We start from the raw sequence: 22277 nt of genomic DNA on the forward strand, positions 1-22277 counted from the left end.
AAACACCTTGTATCTTTTACTTATGCAATAATAAATTAGAAAAAGTAAAAAAGCTACTCAAAAAAATAAAGTTCTACTATATATATTTTCAAATTATACTCTCTTATATTTGTAATGATAGGTTATTTTCATCATATGAGTTCATAAAAAATGTCGACATCAAAAATTTTGTAAAAAAGTAAAATTGAGAATATAAAATGGATTTTCAAAAAAAAAAAAAAGAGAATATAAAATGGTAATCCGCTAACATTTTCGAAAAAATATAAGGTGGGTCCCAGAATCAGATCATGAAAGATACAGTAGAAAATAAAGCGCGGATGCAATTAATCAAAGGTCCAGAGAGAAAAGACTTTAGACTTTTGATTGGACCCCCAAATCATTTAGATTTTTTAGGATACATAGCCGCACCAACTCTTCAGTAGTTTTTTTTTTTTTTTTTTTTTAAACACTCTTCAGTAATTAGAGCATTTTAAATAGTGTGAAGATTTTGAGGGGTTTTATATGTGTGATTAGAAAAAAGAAAATGGAATGAGAGAGAAAAAGAAAAAAAATTAAAATCTGAAAAAAATAAAAAACAAAAAACAATATATTTATGCGCCCAGCACTGTACACGCCCGCCTGGGCGCGAGAGTTGCGCCTCACACATCATGAGGCGCAACTCTCTTCCCCAACAGTGGGACCTACAGTGGCTGCAAAATTCTCATATTAGCATAATCGACTCTTATCTTCTCTCTCTTCACTCTATTTCATTCAAATCATCCTTCATTTCTTAAAATCTGTGCACAACCCCCTTATTAGGGATGCTTTTATATTGTCACTGTTGTGGTCCTTGTAGTTGTGGAGACAGGAGATGTCGCCTCACCCTCACTAGGTGGCTTTGATTCACAAATTTTACTTTACACATAAAAATTAATGCATAAAAAATTGTCTTTAAAAGGTTTTAATTGAAATATTTTAAATTATATGGTTGGTTTTTAGAGTTTTGGAAAGCCTATTAAGGGTCCAACACAACTGGAAAAGGTGATAGATCATCAGGAAATATAAAAGATAAATATAGCGTTTGCGGGAAATCATTGTGTATATCTAGAAAGCTTGTCCTTGGTACAGTGCTTTGAGAGGCTATTTATAGGGGTCCGAGTGAGGACCAAACTCGGCCACAACGAACCACAATTAATGAACTAATTATGAGTATTTAATGCCCTTAATGATGCTCTAATTACTTTCTCCTATGACCCTGCCTTTTAACGATTCACTTATTCTGATGAGTCTCCCTATATGCACACTTGACGCCACGCCTTCCTTCCCCAGCTGTCAGGAGGACTCGGCTCTTAATTTAGTGAAAAGGTCTCATCTTCTTCTCCGGTGATGATCTCTGTATCCTATCATATACTTATATTGTTTTTTTTTAATAGCCAAAAAAATATTGTTTTTTTTAAAATAAATTTAATTTATACTATTGTACTTACATAAATTCACTATTGTATATACACAAAATCACTAATATGTATATAAAAATTTATTACCGTAAGTACATAGAGTTACATGTACTATTGTTATTTGTTTGTGTCATTTTTATGTACATTATATTGCATTATAATTTTTATGTACATACTATATTATTTGTATGTACATAGATCTATTGTACAATGTAAATCATGGTTCACAATATAATTTGCTCTAACTCTTTATATTATTTTCTTATTTCATTTTTTATTTTTACATTTAAATTAGATTTGACATTTAAAATTTGAAGAATTGGAAGGAGGAAAATTTTAACACACCAAAACAATATTAATATCAAAATAGTTAATGAAAATAGGAGTGAAATTGAAATAATTGAATTGCTTTAATTGTATTTTTGTTTAACAAACTTTTGTCCATTTAATTAAAATTTTTACTATTGAAGCATTGAATTGCTTCAATCACTTTAGTTGCTCTTTAAAAAATTTGAACTCTCTTTTTTAGTTGTTTAGTTTGATGGAACATTGGGTATTTGGGTTTGATGGCACAATGGGTAATTGTGCTTATGCCAAAGAGCCGGTATTTAGGGCTTTGGGTGAAGAAGTATAGAGGAAGAGTCAAATTAAAGATTTGTGATCGAGCGGCATAGTTGTGGCCTCTCAAATGAGAGGTCTCAGTGTGAGGTATCGACTCTTTGTGTTTCGGTAGGTTGAAAAAATATTTATGAACAGATACTACATTGTAATAGAATCAATAATATTCAAAACGACTCACTGTGAGCGACTTTTTTCCCATGATGCTTTGTGCAATGGGTAATGCATTATGATTATCATTACTTGCTCTCATTGGCTTGTATAAATAGCAAGAACATTGTAAGGGGATCTTTGGGGAAAAAGGGGGGGGGGGGGGGGGGGGGGGGGGGTAGAGTTCATATTATAAGCATTTGTACTAATGTAATTTGTATTTTTATTGATTATCAAAGTAGTCCGAGACCGAAAGGATACTAGATACTGAGGTTAAGGTTGTGAATTATCAAATTTTTTTAATAGACATAAAATCAAATAAATAGTAATTATAAATTTGTAATAGAGGATCAAATTAAATATAGTACTCTGTAGTATATATCAATGAAATCATAGTCACAATAATTGTAGATTAAAAGTGATTTATTTTTTTCGAGCTTATTGCATTTTTTAAGGTTATTACATAGTTACTTCAAATAACTTGAGAGGCTCTAAAAAGTTCTCTAAATTGACAAAGAAGTTGAATTATAAGATGATGTAACTTTGTGAAGAAAGACATGATACAAAGAGTGTCTCATCACTCTTTCTAATAAATATGCAAAGTAATCAAAATAAATCAGTCATTGAAAAATGTTTTAAACCATGCATGTAAAATACCTTTTAGATTAGATCACACAAGAATGGATCCCTAAATCACACACAAAGTACTTGGTAATATTGAATGGAAAAAGATGTTGGCACATAAGCTATTAAGCTTTAATTTCCTATACTTGTGTGGTTTGACAATCCTTTAATTCAATGGTTATAAATTAATTAATCTTATCATGAATTAATTAAATCTAAAAGTGGAATACTATTGACTCTATTATAATGTAGTATCTGAAGCACAAAAAGTCAATCACCCCACTGAGGTTAGAACCTATGAAATCTCATTTGGAAGAGCCACAATTATGCCACTCAACCATACAATTTGACTACATTCATCTTATTCATTAAAAATATTATTTAATTTGGGTTAATATAATTTGTAACATGTGTGGGTATATATATATAATAATCACATTATATAATACAAAGTTTGATATACATAATTGAAAAAAAAAAAAGGGTCAAATAAACTATTGAATTACGAAAATATAATTGAGCATCACACTATAAAAAGTACAAATAAGCCCTTGAACAAGCTAACATAGTGCAATTACACTAAAATGACCGAATATACTAGTAAATATGCAATCACCTTACTCATGTGGCTTATTTTATTTTAATTTTGTTTGCAATTTTTATGTTTTATTTAAAAAAATTCTTTATCCATATCATTACTTTCATTAGCCATCTTCTTCCTTTGTCAACAAAATAAAGACATAAACAAAGATTGAAATGGAAGATGTGAAATTGGAGTTTAGTTACCGTTGTTCACTCATTCTAATGTGATTGGATTGTGTTCAACAACCAAAGGACTTAGAGCACATATTTTCATCTTTTCAATAAAAGTGATTATTATGACCACAAAGAAATGAAAATCCTCAAACTAAATGAAGAGTTTGTTGCCGCACTATACCTCGTCTCAAATCAAAGTTCGTCTTCAATCTTGGATATGATGTTTCCTAGAGATAAAACTCGTCTTTGATTTGAGAGATGAATTTGTCTCCCAAATAAGTGCTTTGCTTGAGATGAGCTTAGAGGGGTGTATTAAATCATGACTTTTGTAGAATTTTAAAAACTTTCAAAATGATAGATTTTAATAAACTTTGATGGACTTTCATAGGGTCGTTCAGAACTTTATTAGACTCTATAAAAATCTATATACAAAACATTCATAGACTTTTATCAATTTTTTATTTTAAAAAGTCTACAAAAGTCATTGAAATTCTAAATTGAATACATCCTTACAAACTTTCAATGATTTTGATTCTTATCAGTTATAATTTTCTTACAAAACATTTATAATATATCATAAAATTCTTCTTATTATATAGTTTTTCACACACATCAACATTCTCAACATTATTATTTTTATCCATAGTATGTCGAGACTTATATGCTAATTACTTATTCTTTTTTTTAAAGCTAATTACTTATATATATTATTAATAAACATCAACAAAAAAAAACTATTATTCATTAGAAATTCATAACAATATTGAACAATAAAATTTATAATAAAAGAATTGATCAAATAAAATATTTAAAAATATAATTACAAGTTGCATAAAATAAAAAAATAAAAATCTAATATTAATAATATATATAAAAAATTATACTTGATATATTGCTAGGCATCACGCAAAGTACTATTATTTGCAATAACAATTTGATACTGCAAACAACAACAAGGTGTGCTATTGTTTGCAATCCCAAATTGTTGTTGCTAATAGTAGTTCGCTATTCGTAGTAACCTGCTATTAAAAAAAGGAAAAATATATATTATGAATACAAACATAAAAAGGAATAAAAATCAAAATATATAAGTATTTATATAAATATTATGAAACATATACTAAAATTTGACGATGAAAAATTTGTTTTGTTCATGTATTTAGGGAGAATTAGAGAAAGTTAGGGATAAAAAATTCATAGAAAAAATAAAAATCAATATAAACAAGCAATAATGAAGTAAAAATAATATTATTTCGAATTTTTAGATTAAGATTGTAAAGTTTAGGAGAGAGAAAAATTATTAGAGTTTAGGTATGAGGAAAATATAGGTTAACGAAGAAAAAAATAATTTTATTGAATTTAGATAGGTTTATAAAGTTTAAATAGGGAGAAAAATAGAGTTTAAATAGAGAGAGAAAACATTCAAAGTTGTTAGAAAGAAAATTTTGAAATCTTGGGGTTGATGGTTGGATTTCAACTATTTATATTTGAAAATGAAAAGTCTACAAAAGTCTTAAAATTAAAAAGTCTACAAAAGTTCATAACTTTTTGAATATCACATGACTTTTAAAGTCTCTTTAAAAGTCTTAATCGAATACCACACGACTTTTAAAGACTCTTTAAAAATCTTGATTGAATATCGCCTGACTTTTAAAGACTCTCTAAAAATTTGAATTGAATACCTCCAAACTTTTAAAATTTATAAAAGTCTTTAAAACTCTATGAAAGACATGATTGAATACACCCCTCAGTTTGAGAGATAAAAAGTTGTCTCAAATGAAGCTTCGTTTAAGACAAAGATCTTTGTATTAGACGAAGTTTCACCTGGAATAGCAGCTTTGTCGAAGACGAAACTCTTCGTCTCATATGAAATTTGGTCTGCTATAAGAACCTTTTTTTTTTTTTTTTTTTTTTAATTTTTTTTTAAATAATAATGTAAAATAATATAATAATAATAATTTAATACAGGTAACAATACTCAGGCAAATATTTACTTTAGCCCAGTTTGATAAAAAAATTGGACTATAGGCTAATTTTGACTTATTTGACCATTATTAATTGTTTGATTTAGTTAAAATATCAATATAAATTTATTTGATTTAGTTAATTAGCTTTTTCCAACTTCAAAATGCTAAAATTCAAAAAGCTACTCCAAACAAATTTTTCAATTAACTTTTTGAGAAAAGAAATTATACCAAACAGCTATCAACTAACAGTTAATTTACCAAACATTTTTCACAATCAGTTAATGTTATCAATTAATTATACCATCTAATTTACACAATCAACTCAGCTATCAGCTAATAGCCATTTTAGCAAACAGGGCCTTTATCTACATGGGCTCTGTTTGGCAAACCTAGCTGAAAAGCTATAAGCTAGGAGCTGAAAGCTGAAAAGGAGCTGAAAGCTGAAAAGTTATAAGCTTGGAGTTGAAAACTGAAGAGCTGTTAAGCTAGCTGTTATGATTGAAAGTGTTTGATAAAATTAGTTTTTTGATAAGCTGATAAATGTAAAAAGACTAAAAAGACCATCTTCGTAAAATTTAAATTAGTTTGTTTACATATTAAAATTTAACATTTTGTATTTAAAAAAATTAACATTTTGAAATAAAACTATTAGCATAATCATGATCTAACATCTCATAATGAAGTAGCAATATTGTTGCAAATCTAATAATAATAATAATAATAATAATAATAATAATAATAATAATAATAATTGCGGTGAAAAAGTTGCGGATAAAGGAGAAGAGAAAATGTTTTTAATTGGGAAGGGTAAATTATGTCATTTTTTTAAAAATAATAAGGATAAAGATGGAAAACAAGTTAAGAAGCTAGGAGCTTATTTTAAGCTAGTAGCTTATTTTGAGAACATTACCAAACAGAGCTTATAGCTTATTAGTAGCTTAAAATAAGCTATAAGCTCCTAAATAAGCTCTGCCAAACGGAGCCATGTATGGATAAATAACTTAATGGAATAAGGTTCAAATTGGCCACTGAACGTAACCTGAAAATGCAATTAGGCCACTGAACGAAAAAAAAGTGCAATTAGGCCATTGAACACTCAAAAAATGTGCAATTAGGCCACTGAACTCTCCAAACGTATGCAATTTTAATCGGATAGCAGGTTACCATCAATTTTAGCAGGTTACCTGCTTACGTGGCAGCTTAGTTGGCATTTTTAATAATTTTTAAATAATTTTTAATAATTAATTTTAATAATAAATTTTATAAAAAATTGGAAAAAATTAAATAAAAAATAAAATAAAGTCGTTTTTATTTTTTAAAAAATTTTTTTTAATAAAAAGTTATTATTAAAATTTATTAAAAATTAATTAAAATTTATTAAAAATGCCAACTCAGCTGCCACGTAAGCAGATAATCTGTTAAAATTGAGGGTAACATGCTATCAGGTGAAATTGCACATTTTTGGAGTGTTCAGTGGCCTAATTGCACATTTTTTTAGTTCAGTGACCTAATTGCACTTTCAGTGGCCAATTTAAACCTTATTCCTAACTTAATTAACATCCTCCAAGTAGTGATAACCCTTCACTTTCTGCTTTCCGTTTTAACATGCAAAGTTCCATTTTTCTATCACTTTTTTTTTTTTTTTTTTTTTTTTGTCTTTTCGTCTCATTCAATCAGATATTGACCAAATACATTCTATTTTAACTGTTCCTAGCTACTCTTTTTTTTTTTTTTTTTTTTAAATTCTATAAAATATACATTTGATACATTATATATAGTAATATATTCCGCCTAGCCATGACAATGGAGATTTTGTATGTATATCAGTACATAGATTTATTTTTACACTTAAATTCCGCCTAGCCGGCCTGTTGACCAAATACATTCTATTTTAACTGTTGCTACTCCTTCATTGTACATAGATATTAGTACATAGATTTTGTATCTAATAAGTGTAAAATAAATCCATGTACAATGAAAAGGGATCGATGTGAGTTTTGCACTAGTATATATACAATTACACTTTTTTGAAAAGTTTGAATTATATAGTATATATGTTCTCTCGCGTGCAAAGGGTGCAAATGGAATCCTAAAGTGCCCTAATACACTCAAAAAATATGCGGAACCTAGCTAATATGATATATATTTTTATGATTAATACTATTAAGAGCGTATTACTCTCCATCCCTTAAAAAAAATATTGTTCTCAAGATATAGATGCAAAATGAGGATAACCATGTAAAAACAAAAACCTTTGTATCATGTGTTGGAATATTACGATTTTTTTTATTTTTATTTTTTGAAAAACAAGCACAAAAATGAAAGGGTTACAAGTTCAAATTCGAGACTCACACTTTCCTTAAAATCATATTTGTTACTTCTCTTAAGTGCTAGGAACTCTGTATCCTAAGTTTCTCAGAATAAAACGATTTTCAATTTAAAGTTTGAACACTCAAAACATAAATTCGATGAACGAGAACACGGGTAAAATACAAAGTTTTTGGAGGAACAATTACATAGATTTTTTTGGAGAGAAAAAGTTTGAATATGTATTTGACACGTAAATCCATCTTCTCAACCATTGCTTATATATATAGGAGATCGAGGTGGTCAAATGACATTTAACCTAACATTAAAACTTATTTTAAAATCAGTTTGTAACCTTCATAAAGTATATGCTTAATCTGGAATTTAACATGGTGGTTACGAACATTAATTCTAAAATAATTAAAATTACAATTAGTTTTTTAATATTAGAATTAACGTGTTCTAGAAGAGTGCACCCGAGAATTAAAAACTTTTTTTTTTTGCAAATTGAAAACTCACTTTTCAGTCGCTCATTTTGATATTTGATTTGTACCATCATGTATGTCTATCAAAGCTATGACTGAACTCAAATTTTTTTTTCTCTCGATGTTACGTTGTTATAATGTTTATTGATGTATTTAACTTGTTAAAATTATGTGGAGATACGATTTCCATCATTTTTTATCCCTTGCATATAATTAAAATTTGGAAAAAAAAATTACTTGTGTTATTAGGGAGTTTTAATGTTCCTAATAAATCATACTTGGTCTTATATAATACAATCGTTATACCGCGATCCCTGATTATATACGACGTCGTTTTGACATTTAATTTTAACCGAAACTGTTTGTTTTTCAGTTCGCGTTATAGAGTTTTTTTTTTTTTTTTAATGTAAAGCATGTTTCTATACATCTTGTTTTTCTGTGCATTATGTTATGAAATTCTGTACCTTAAGCGGAAAGATTATGTACCTAAAATTGATTAGTAGTTGTATAATACAAAACATAGTGTGTGTCTTATTTTACGAATTTATGTCTTGTATTATGAAATTATATGCCTATAGGACATTAATTATTTACACAAATCAGATATAAGAATAAATAAAATAGAAAATATGTGTATGTATCTCGAAGTAAAATAGAAAACATGCATATGTATATCGTGTTATGCATTTCTGTACATCATGTTATGCAATTCTGTACATTAAGCATAAGGATTATGTACATGAAATTGATTAGTAGTTGTATAACACAAAACATATTGTGTGTCTTATTTTATGAATTTATGTCTTGTATTATGCAATTATATGCCTATATAACATAAATTATTTACACAAATCAGATCTGAGAATAAGTAAAATAGAAAACATGTGTATGTGTATTGTGTTATGCGTTTCTGTACATCATGTTATCCAATTCTATACATTAAGCGTGAGGATTCTGTACATGAAATTGATTAGTAGTTGTATAACACAAAACATATTGTGTGTCTTATTTTACGAATTTATGTCTTGTATTATGCAATTATGTGCTTATATGCCATAAATTATTTACATAAATCAGATCTGAGAATAAGTAAAATAGAAAATATGTGTATGTATATCGTGTTATGCGTTTTTGTACATCATGTTATGCATTTCTGTACATTAAGCGTAAAAATTCTGTGCATAGAATAAATTAAAATTTTGTGTTAAAACATGAGAAACGAGAAGTTACGAAATTTGTTAAAACTTACACATCAAACGACGTCATTTTGATCCAGGGTCCACAATGCTATTTGGACCCTAATCCACGATATAAATTGCCTATATAATATATGCAGTCTATTGACGTATGTTGATGTGTAGTTAATAGATTTATATAGCCGATCCATTATGAATATGATTCCATTGTCACACACTTTTTTTTTTGAAACCCATTGTCATAAACTTGATTGGGTAAAAACATATATATTTACAATCATGGAATTCTGGGATTAACTAGGCCCAAATATTTATTGAGACTCACTAGGAATTTTGTCAAATGAGTGTCTTTGATCAAGTTAGAAACGAAATTCTAAGACAATTAAAATTGCAAGTAAGCCAAGCACGACACTCAGGTTGGATTCCCATATAAAACATTGTGAGTTCGAGTTTCAGTGGAGGCGTTATTGACTCTTTGTTCTTTAGTAGATTGAGAAAGTAGTTATGAACAAATACTACATTGTAATACAGTCAATAACATTCAAGAAAACCCGGGTTTGATTCCCACAAGTGACGATTCCCTTTGGGCCAGCTTCTGTGCCTCTCGGAGCGAACCGGGTGGACCTGGACCGTTAAACGGACAGAGAAAGACCCGGACCACAATGTGTGGTTTCCACCAAAAATAACATTCAAGAAAAAAAAAAAACAAGTAAAATACTCTCTAGAGTATGTGAAATCTAAAAGCAACTTGATTGATCTTTACTAAAGGTTTGCTTGAAAATTTAGAAAATGATTTTTATAAAATATATAATCAAATAAAAAAATACAATGTTTTGACTTTTAACCAAATAATAAAAAATGCTAAAAATAAGTTAGTTTCTAAAAAAATATTTTTGCAAAAACATTTTCTAAATTCTCAAACCGACCCTAAATGAATAAATCAAGTTTAATTTGATTTTTGACACATTAAGGAGATTGAGTTTACAACACAATAGGTAAGGAATTTATGGTCAATATCCATCTTTATGAGTTGGATGGTCCTATTGAGATAGAGGTTCATTCTTCTAAAAGGCTAAACTCGAATCCCAAGGGCCTATTGAGATAGAGGTTCATGGCTTGATGTTTGGGAGGTTGATCATAGATTGCTCTTAACGATCTAGAAGTTAGGGTGGGTGTTGAGCATATACAAACATAACCATGCAATTCAACTATCAATTTAGATTTTTAATTGAGATGAAGCACATGTTTCAATTTGGTATCAGAGTCATGCTAAAGAGGCTATGATCCACGTGTTGTTTGGAGCCCATCAAAAGTAATCGGCTCGCACACGTAAGCGAACGTGTTGAACATATATAAACATAAATGTGCAATCCAACTATCAGCTTATGCTTTTAGTTGAAATGGAGCACATGCAAATTGAAACATGTTTTTTTTTTACGCGCTTTGCGCGAATGAAATAATGCCCAATAATTATTTTTAAATAAGTATTTCAAAATATCAATGCAATATTACATATGAGACGTTCATACATAGGTAAATAAATATTGAATTTGTTTATTTAAATTGGTAATTTAAAGTATATAAATGCAAGATAATATATGAGAGATTGATTATAATTGTCACTAAAATAAATGTTTGCAACTTTATAATAACGCTAGTCTAAATACTTAGTCTAAAAACGATAGTCTAAATAAATACTACTTTTGATTTAAATTTCTCTAATTCTCTTTTGGGTAGCATTATCATTATCTTCATCTTCAGTACATGTCCTCTTTTTTGTTTTTTTTTTTTGTTTTTTTTGTTTTGTTTTTTGTTTTGTTTTTTTTTTTAATTGGTAGTGTGTGTCATGTGCAATTGGGTTACTGGTGGTAGCAGCCTAGAGGGATACATCGTGCAATAAGATTATAGTGTATGAAGCTTTAGATTTGGCTTGCTGTGTATATGACTGTGATCTTAGTTGTACTATGATCTCTTGGTCTTACAAGCAACTATTAATATTTGGTAGTGGTAATTTTTCTCCTACATGTTTCATGTGTTGTGAGAGGTGTATCGTAGGTTATCATGTGAAAGTATTGAACAAAATATTAATATTTATTATATTTGTATAAAATATATACTTGGTAAATAAATATATATAACATATTTTGTATTATAACTTTGATATTTAATTACAAGATGATGTAAAAAGAAGACAATGAACAATGTAGTGAATATAATAAATTAATAAATTTGAAGGTAAGGAACCTTTGAATGGTAGAAAATAAAGATAATATAACTAATGAAATTATCCAAAAAAAATAAAATAAAATTATATCTATTTTTAAATTTTTTATATTGAATAATTTTTTTAAATAAAGGCATTATAGACATCTAATTCTAAATTAATTAAATGCATATGTATTATTTTTTGTTGTGGCTACTAATTTATTTAATTTAATAAGAGTAATAAAGTGGCGTACATACTTTTCATCAACAAAAATAATGAAATCATTGATTTTTTTAATTTCCATTCGTTGTTGAGAGTTTGTCAATGACAATTGCTACAATTGCTGTCGATTGATAATAAATAATTCAAAATATATGGTCACAATAGATATTGTTATAATGATATAGTAAAAATTAAATTAACTTACAAATTTCTTTAGAAGTTTTCAAGCATTGATAATATTCTGATGTGTAAACTTATTCAATTGAGGTCAGTGGGATGTCAACATTGTCAATTCTTTAAAAAATGGTCGTACCCTTTTAGAGTCCATGTGTAATTGTATTTATGATCAACAACTTTGTAGTTAGGTCGTGCAGGTCTGACAATAATGTAAGAACAATTTTGTCCGATAAAAAAATAATAGTATAATATTTGTAAAGTAATGTACAATTGTACCATTATAAAAATACATACAAAAAATATTAATACCATAATGACCTAAATCATTCCAATAATGCAAAAGCATAATTGAAATATTAAGTTTTGTTCTAAATAATCAAAAGAAGATTAATAAAAGAAAAAAAAAACTTAACATAATTTTTTTTTTTTAAATGTAAGAAAATTAAATGATGTTTAAAGTTCCTGATTTATAATCTTTGATGCTCAACTTTGAATGCTATGTATTTAGTCGGTCAAATTGACCAAAGTTTATGTTAAATTTTATATTATATATATAATATATTCGTAGTATATGTTTAACAATTATGCCAACTCCAATTGGGATGAGGTTCGAACCTAAGACCTTTTTATAGAAATTAATGAGTAAGTTAAGAATAATAAATAGTTAACGGAATATTCCGTTACTAAAGTTTATACTAACGGAATTTAGGTTATTTAAGGGAAGTGAATAATATAATAGAATGTAAATAAGGAAAATTCTTAAATAATACTAAAATCAAAATAATATGAACCATTCATTTTAAGGCCTAACATTATTGACTCTTAATAGATTTGTATTTGTAGATTTGTAGATATATTATTTGCTCAGCAGCCTATACTAATATAAATTTGATAAAATCATATACCAATTGATAATTATTGTCCTCTTCTATAAAAGACTAAAGACGATCTTTCTAAAGTATTCATGGGCATTATGATGCTATGTGGTCATTACCGGTTGTTCATTGTAAGACACATGTCATTTGATTTTATCTCATTTAGGAGTTTAAGATTCATTCATTTACTTGATAAAAGAATATCATAACAAATAATATAATGGGCCAGAGGTTCTTTAAGAAATGTATGCGACAAAATTCTATTAGTTTTTGAGAATATTATCAATCTGGATTTCCTCATAAGCATTATATTATAGGGCAATAGTTATGCTGTGCAACCATGTGCACTATGCATGGTGCACACGGTTGCAAAATGATGTCGTTTTGATTAAAAACGCGTGTCTCATTTAAAAAAAAAAAAATAGTTTTGATTCCCCTCAACAGCATTATTGTGGATATATAGTTATGAGTTTGTGGATATATAGTTATAAATTTATGGATATTTAGTTCATTCATTCTGGATTTTGTGTAATTCATTCACTGTGGATATATAGTTATGAATTTGTGGATGTATAGTTATGAATTTGTGGATATATAATTCAAATTATGTACAAAAAAAAATACTATTGTCAGGAATCGAACCTGATTTTTTTTTTTAAGTGGGACGCGCGTTTTTAGTCAAAACGACGTTGTTTTTGCATGGTGCACACGATTGCACAACATAATTTGCGATTATCGAGTCACTATATAAAGAAGGCATTGGAGAAGCATAAGATCAGACATCCTATAAGTTCTTTATTACTTTCCTTGTTCTCTTGTATCCCTCATCTCTTCCTAAAAAACTCTATAAAGTGTGAGTATCCAATCTCTAATATGAGTGTATGAATATAGAGATAAATGTATAAAATTTGAAGAACAACACCTGAACACTGAGTTGATATCGACACCATAATTGCAAAATTGTTTTTAAGACAATAATCTATATTACCATTATATAATTATCACAACACATTTTTTTTTTTTTTTGAATGCTACACATTTATTATTATTTTAATGAAATTTAAAATATCAACAATAATCTATTTTGTCTACTGTGCTGATAGGGAATATACGTAGGGACCCGTACTTGACTGTACTATATGCCTGCTAGGTATACAGGCGGATCGCCGAGGGGAATTATTCCCGACCATCTGCCGACCTGAAACAATTCGGCCCGACCTCCCTGATATACTGACCAGGGATAGGTTAGCGGCCTCAGATCCAGGATCCTTCCCGATCTTCTTAGGTTGGGAAGCGGGGTAACCAACCCGACCTCCTTCACTTCGAGAGTTGGTCTGCGATCCCATTAACTTAACCCGACGGCGGATAAAGTGAAAGCATCATGGATCTTCGGGCACATGGTGAAGTCCTCGAGGCCTCCGGCTTGCCCCTCTGCATGAGTAGCATGTGTCGCGCATGCCGAGCTTCTGCATGTATTCTCCTAACTCCCCTATAAATAGCGCATTAAATGCGAGGAGGAGAGACTTTTGGAGAGACTTCTGCTTAGTCATATTTAGCTCGAGAACCTCTAACCTTACGTCACCAACCAAGCTTAAAAACTTAAACTAGCATGCAGATCATTAGTAGACCGACCTACGATTTGACCTTGTACGCTATGTACTTGTGGTACTTAAGGTATTTACCACATCGTGTGCCTTCCCTCAATTCCTCATGATTTATCCAAAATAAATAAATAAATAAATAAAGAGATGTTTGTAAGGCTAGGATTATTCCAGCCAATTTGCTATTGGCAAAATGATGTGGCAAAATGCCACATCATATATATATATATATATATATATATATATATATTTATTTATTTATTGGTTAATAGGATTTGTAAATTTGCAAATCTTGTACAAAAGCTGTCGCAATAGCAGCTGCGGCAGCTTGTGTATTTCTTTTTAAAAAAATTTTGTTTCTTTCCATTTTTAATATTTAAGTGTAATTAATATAAATTAATAATGTTATTTTAATATATTGGAGTTCACTTTTGAAAGTTGATTAGATTTACATTTATATAGTGTGAATAGTAAATGATTTACAAATTAATGATGTAAAAATGAGACACATTTTTTTTAGAGTGAGAAATTTGCAAGGATAAAGATACTCAATAAGTTATAATTGGGACTACAACATGAAAACAATCCAGCAATAAGATTGCCCAGGTTAAGAGATTTGACTTTATGCACTTCTTACCAAATTGAGATACTCAAGTACACCGCCAATAAATTGGTATCTTGTGAATATGATAGAAAGTGATGCCCACCAACATCTCCACCCTCCATTTGGGAAAACCAATCCTAGCCATCCATTTTTCATACACGATTACCATTAAATGCAATTGAACCAACCATCTTGAGCAATGATAGTGGTGATTTTTATTTTATCTTTTTTTGGGTAAGATTTTATTTTATTTTATTTTTTGCGCCAAGTGAAATATTATTTTAAAAGAAAGAAATAAAATTTTAAACAAAAACAATATTTTTGATTCATAGATTTGGACAGATGAACAGCTGCAATGAATCTTTTTTTTTTTTTTTTTTTTAATTAAATCTTCCCTCACTCGGACCCCTCTCACCTTGCGCAAACTACCATATTAACATGACCCCTTGTGCCCAAGTTTTAGGGGTTAGGTTGACAAAGAGTAATAATCACGTGTTTTTACTTTTTATTTTGTGTGTGTGTGTGATTTTGTTTTTTATTGTTTTATTTCGCTAATAAAATCTGATAAGTATATTTATCATTTTTCTTAGTTTTTTTTTTTTTGAAATACTCATGATTTAAAAAAAAAAAATACTCATGATTCTTTTCTTTTTTTTTTCAATTAAATCTTCCCCCACCCGGAGCCCCTCTCGCCTTGCACAAATTACCATATTACCACGATCCCTTGTGTCCAGGTTTTAAGGGTTAAGTTGACAAAGAGTAATAATAATGTGTTTTTACTTTTTTATTTTGTGTGTGTGTGATTTTTTTTATTTTGAAATACTCATGATTCTTTACAAGACAATATCCGTTCTATACTTTCTCAAATAATTTCACCTCAAAGAATCTAAGCCCCCGTCATCGGGTTTCGAACCTATATATGACCATCCATTTAGAATGGTAACCGGGATGCCATAACACTACATGATAGTTAGCTATCATTTTTCTTAAATAATATAAAACCAGTTTTTAAAAATAAAGAATATTAAAGTTAGAATAGTAAACATATTATTTCATTTATTTTTATGTTTGGTTTAATTAACGAGACTTAACTCAAATTATTTATAATTTAACTTTTATAATATTTAGTTTCGTATTAGTATATAAAATTTATATATTTAAAATTACACAAAAAATAATATTAAATACACAATGCTAAATTTCAAATTATAAAGATTTTTAAAAAAAAAAAAAAAGAATACTTTATTTGAATAATCTATACTATTAATAAAAACAAAATTCTCAATTTTAATTTCCATTCCAAAATAGTTCCATAATATTAAGATTTGCGTAATATTGTAAAATAGTGTAATACAATTCCTAATAGGATATATTGTTTCCTACTTTCCTATCCGTACTACAATTCTACATAAAAATTCATATTTCGTAATACAATAAAACAATATTAAAATTCCTATTCCTATTCAACAATACTATTCCTTCACGTACTACTCCAATCAATCAATACTATTATTAAAAAAAAAAAAAAATCTCCTTTTTAACTTCCCATCCAAACACTTAATAATAATAATAAGGTTAGCAGTAAAAAAAATAAAAAAGAATACGGAATTCGAGAAACCATAATGTTTTAAAATTATTTCAACGCATTATTTTACTATTAATCTAATGAATATGAATATAAGGAATATTTTTCAAAAAAAAAAGGGAAAAGAATATGTTATTTATAATTTAGATTAAAATTACAGATCGTTATTTTAATATTGATCTAATGAATATAATGAAGATTTTGCAAAAAAAATGGAAAAGAATCAATTATTAATAATCTATATCTATATATACTATTATTAAAAACAAAACCATCATTTTTAACTTTTCGCCCGAATACTTATAATAAGAGTAGCATTTGAGAAGCTTAAGCTGATTACTTTTGATGGGCTCCAACCCGAGATTCAAACTCATAACCTTTGATATGGCTCTGATACAAAATTGAATCACGTGCTCCATCTCAACTAAAAACCTAAGCTAATGGTTGAATTGCACATTTATGTTTATATATATTATATGCTCACAATATGAATATAAGGAAGATTTTGCAAACAAAAAAAAAAATTAATCGCTTATTAATAATTTAGATTAAAATTACATGGCGTTATTTTACTATTAATCTAATGAATATAAGGAAGATTTTGCAAAAAAAAAAAAAAAAAAAGAATTGGTTATTAATAATCTATACTCCTATACTATTATTAAAAACAAAATCCTCCATTTTAACTTCCCGCCGAAACACTTAATTATAATAAAGTTAGCAGTAAAAAGGAAAAATGGAAAAGAATCCGTAATTCAAGAAGTCATAATGTTTTAAAATTACTTTTACGCATTATTTTACTATTAATCTAATGAATATGAATATAAGAAAGATTTTGCAAAAATTTTTAAAAAAATTTAAAAAAAATCGGTTATTAATAATTTAGATTAAAATTATAGGGCATTATTTTAGTATTAATCTAATCAGTCAATACTATTATTAAAAACAAAATCCTCCCTTTTAACTTACCGCCTAATATAAAAAAAAAAAAAATACTTTGCAACAATATATTGTTATACTTAATAACAATATATAAGTGTAGTTCAAGATTTTGCAATAATTGAGCAACAAATAATTAAATTAATGATATATAAATGGATCCAACAACATCAAACAATTGGTGTTAATTAAGGTAGATTATCTACATATGACATTTATAGACTTATAATTATTAATCCAGCTCTCTCTCCCTTATTCTTTAGTCCTTTATCTACATCACATATATTGAAAGCAGTGTAAGTCTTTAAGTATGATGATAATTTGATTTGCATGAATGATTAGTATGCATTCAGTGGTGTCCTAATGATATTTCAAATTGAAATATGTAAGAGTGACTACATACATGAGCCAAACAATGAGCATTCTAGAACTACATTTGCACACACTCATGAGTCAAGTGAGCTTTGACTTTAATTTTCTTTTGAATTACTTGTTAAAAGTTGAGCTCTATTTTATCCATATGACTTTTTTGTCTTTACTTGATAAGAATAATGCGCAAGTTTAGTCTATTAGAGCGATAGGTGGTAATGTTTTAAATAAATGTTTTTATTGTATGATTATTGTATGACACAAGGCAAAAGGAGAGACTTTGAGATTACCACCAAATGAAAATTAAAAGGCATGAGAGTTTGTAGGCTAAGAAAAAGGCAATGCTAAGTGAAAGTATTCTACCTACTGAGCAAAATGAAAATGCAAAGGGGAGGATGTTTGATGTGAAGAGGTCCTAGAGGATGAGGAGAGAGAGACAGAAAGATTAAATTCTTAAGATTTTCAACTTAATGAGAGATGTGTATGTACTTCAAATTAATAATTTGATATTTGAGACTGATTGTGAAAAATGACGATTTAACTTATACTTTGTAATAGAGTCAGTAGTATTCCAAAAAAAAAAAAAAAAAGACTTGCATTTTCTTTCTTTTCTTATATTGACAAGAGTTATGATCATTTCTCCTAAACCAATATAATTGCAATCCTTTCATATCATGTCTTGAGCGTAAGATTGTGAGTGAGAGATAATCTCTTGCAAGACTCGAGTAATTGAGTGTTTTTCGTAAGAGGTTGTTAACATCTATTGTGGGATATAATTTTAGATTGTAGGAATCCATTGTGATGGATTTATTCTTGCGAAGTTTTTGAAGATAATTTTGGTTGATGTCATTATTGTTTGGAGCTCATATTTGTGTTATATTTGCTTGAGAGCAAGCAAATGCTTAAGTGTGAGGAGTTTAATAAGTGCTCATCATTTGCGCCTATGTTTTTTCTTCTAATTTATAGCATTCTTAATTGTGTATAAATTAATTTTGGTAGGCTTTTGATACTTAATTGCTTATTATTTTATTTCCATGTGTTTTGACCAACAAAAAGAAAAACATTTTTAGACACATAGGGCAATTATTGCCCTATGTGAGGGGTGTGTTGTTGAATATTAGACTAATAAAGAAAAATTCACTAGGGAGGATGACAAGTCCAAGACACTCTCATGTCTAGGGGTGTGTTGTTGAATATTGGACTAAGAAAGAAAAATTATCTTTGCAAATCTTTTTTTTTTTTTTAAAGAAGATATAAGACATTGACATGCATCGTGTCACTAGTATCTGTTACTTGTTGACTTTCTATAAAAGTTGCTTTTCTAGTTGATTTGAAAAACTTTGTGATACTAAACTTCAAGGAATTTATATTTCAATGAAGCTTTGGAGACTTTCAACTATATCAAGAACACATCTTTGAATTGGAGTGCTTTTAAAGTTCCAATATAAGATTTGATTTAAATCAAACGATTTTTCATGTCCTTTAATTTCCTTGTTGCTTTTATGAATTCATTGCTTTTTTTCATTATGTTTAGAGGCTAAACTTGTAGTACTTGTATTTGTCATAAACCATATGATGAGACATTGTGATTAATTGTTATTTTTAACTTAATTCAATTGTTTATTGTTGATTCAATCATGTGCTTTTATTGTTTTTGAATTAATTTTTCTTGACTTATTGATTCTTGTTTGATGCATGTATTTGAGATCGAGATACCACTTGCATGTTTATATCGTCATATGATTGAAAGGTGTAGCATGCAACTCTAGAGATAGGATAACATTAATACTATGTGATCATTTCAAATCTAGAGATATGATAACATTAATACTATGTGTTCATTTCACTATCATTTAGCAGAACTTATAAATTCTTAATACAACTCAAGGATTTTTAATCAATTTAGATTTTAATTATCAATTTAGGGTTAGTTCTTAGTATCTTTGAGAATGTATTACTAGATATGATGGCAATTCAATTTTGGTTTTGAATTGGCAATTCACGATCCCTATATTGGAAGAACTAGAACTGGAAATGGAATCTTGTACAAAACGTTTGATTTCATTTTAAAAATTGTTGTCTTTGGGTGTTGTCTTTTTACAAAATGCACAAAGACGACATACTAAAGACCATGGTTCGGTAAAAATCATTGTCTTTGATAAAGTGTTGCGTCAAAGACAACGGTTTTGAACAAAACTGTTGTCTTTTACACAAAAGACAACACTTTTATTAAAAAAAAAAAAATTTGTTGTCTGTGCAGTGTTGTCTTTGTGCATTTTCCTTGTAGTTGTCTAAGAGGGGAATTAGACTGGGAATCTGCCATCTTAACTAGAGTGTGGGCTAACAAATTTGCTAATCTATTGATAAAATGAAAGGTCACTATTTCAAACTGCCTAACTAATCACCGACAATCATGAATAACACAACCAGTGTAAGAGTAATCAAGTGAGGGAGAGTTGAGAAGATGACAAATGTTTTGGAAATCCATCTTTAACACTACCGGCTGCCAGGCACCCTTTAACCAAGATAATGCTTTCTTGCCAAGACTTCAAACATGCTAGGATCGTTTTTTATTTGTACCAAAGTGAATGAAAAGGAGTACTTTACTATTCATGAAATCAAATAATATTATTATATAGCAACTACAATATTATAAAAAAAAAAAAGATATATAAATTATAAGCAAACAAAATATTTATATAAGAAATAATTTTTTTGAAGAACATTTAACAATATTCAAAAGAAGAAGGGATAAAGGTCAAATAAACCCCCCAACTATATATCAAAGTGCAATTAGACCCTCAAACTAAAAAAACATTCAATTGAACCCTTAAACTGATTGAAAGTGTGCAATTAACCTTATTAATAGGTTACTAATTTTTAAACTTATTTTTTACCACTCGCATTTGTTCTCTCTACGAACATGTAAATCCTCTTCCTGCTTTCGGTTTTTCTCTGTTTTAGTTCGTTGGCGGTGATAGTAGCGATGGTCGGACGTAGAAAGACTCTCGGTTCCAGTGCCGCGAAGAAGGCTCAGTCCCGGAGCAGCAAGGCCGGTCTCCAGTTCCCCGTCAGTCGTATCACTTGGTTCCTCAAGGCCAGAAAGTACACGGAGCGTGTTGGTGCCGGAGCTCCGGTCGGAGCGTGTTGGTGCCGGAGCTCCGGTCTATATATCTCTTTGCTAAGGTCCTCGAATTGGCTGGAAATGCGGTGAGGAACAACAAGAAGACGAGGATTAGGCCGTGAGGAACGACGAGGAGCTGAGCAAGTTGTTCGGAGATGTGACTATTGTTAATGGCGGCGTCATGCCCAACATTCACAACTTTCTGCTTCCCAAGAAGACCGGCGGCTCGTTCAAGCCTCCGCCGATGAAGATTAGATGCAGGGAAGAAACTTCCTATGGTGATCAGGCATTGATATGATTTTGATTTTGTTCCAGAATAGCACTTTCCTCCCTTGGGTAGATAGAATTTAGTCCAGTTTTTACTAAGTTTTACTGTGTATTGTTGTTATTAGTACCATGTTCTTAGCCTGTGTGAATATACATTTGAGGAAGGAAATGAAAACTACATTCTTCCATGTCAAAAAGAATTCAAAAGAAAAAAAAAAAAAAAAAAAAAAACCCAGCACACAAGTACACAACGACATGTCGACATGGCAGCTTGCAACCATGGCTTCTCCGTTGAGAAGTCAGTGGGCTTCTTCGTCCAAATCTGAATAGAGAATTCGTTCACGGAGAAGCCTGTCAGCTTCTTCGTCGGATCTGACTAAGAATCCGGCCGCTTCTCACCGTGGACAACTATTTTTTAAAATTTTTTTAAATCAAATGCCACGTAGATGTTAAAGGAATTCAAATTAACCGGTTACCTTTTTGGTAACCTGTTAAATAGGTTAATTGCACACTTTTAATCACTTTAAGGGTTCAATTGAATGTTTTTTTTAGTTTGAGGGTCTAATTGCACTTTGATATATAATTGGAGGGTTTATTTGACCCTTATCCCAAAGAAGAATAACATAAGTTTTTCTTTTTCAAACAAAATATTCAAAAACAACATAAATGTTATTAATAATGTTCAATAAATTCCAAATAAATGAATAATAGTAGTAATGTTAAAAAAAAATGTAAATATGAATAATGATTAGTTGTAGCAAATGCCATA

At 28.9% G+C, this 22277-nt stretch overlaps 1 pseudogene; it reads left to right on the top strand.

Annotated features, from left to right (window-relative positions):
* Nucleotides 1-21050: 21050 nt before the first annotated feature.
* Nucleotides 21051-21496, top strand: LOC109175551 (annotated as a pseudogene).
* The last annotated feature ends 781 nt before the right edge of the window (nt 21497-22277 follow it).

Source organism: Ipomoea nil, unplaced genomic scaffold (genome assembly GCF_001879475.1).
Source record: "Ipomoea nil cultivar Tokyo-kokei standard unplaced genomic scaffold, Asagao_1.1 scaffold0688, whole genome shotgun sequence".
Lineage (NCBI taxonomy): Eukaryota > Viridiplantae > Streptophyta > Magnoliopsida > Solanales > Convolvulaceae > Ipomoea > Ipomoea nil.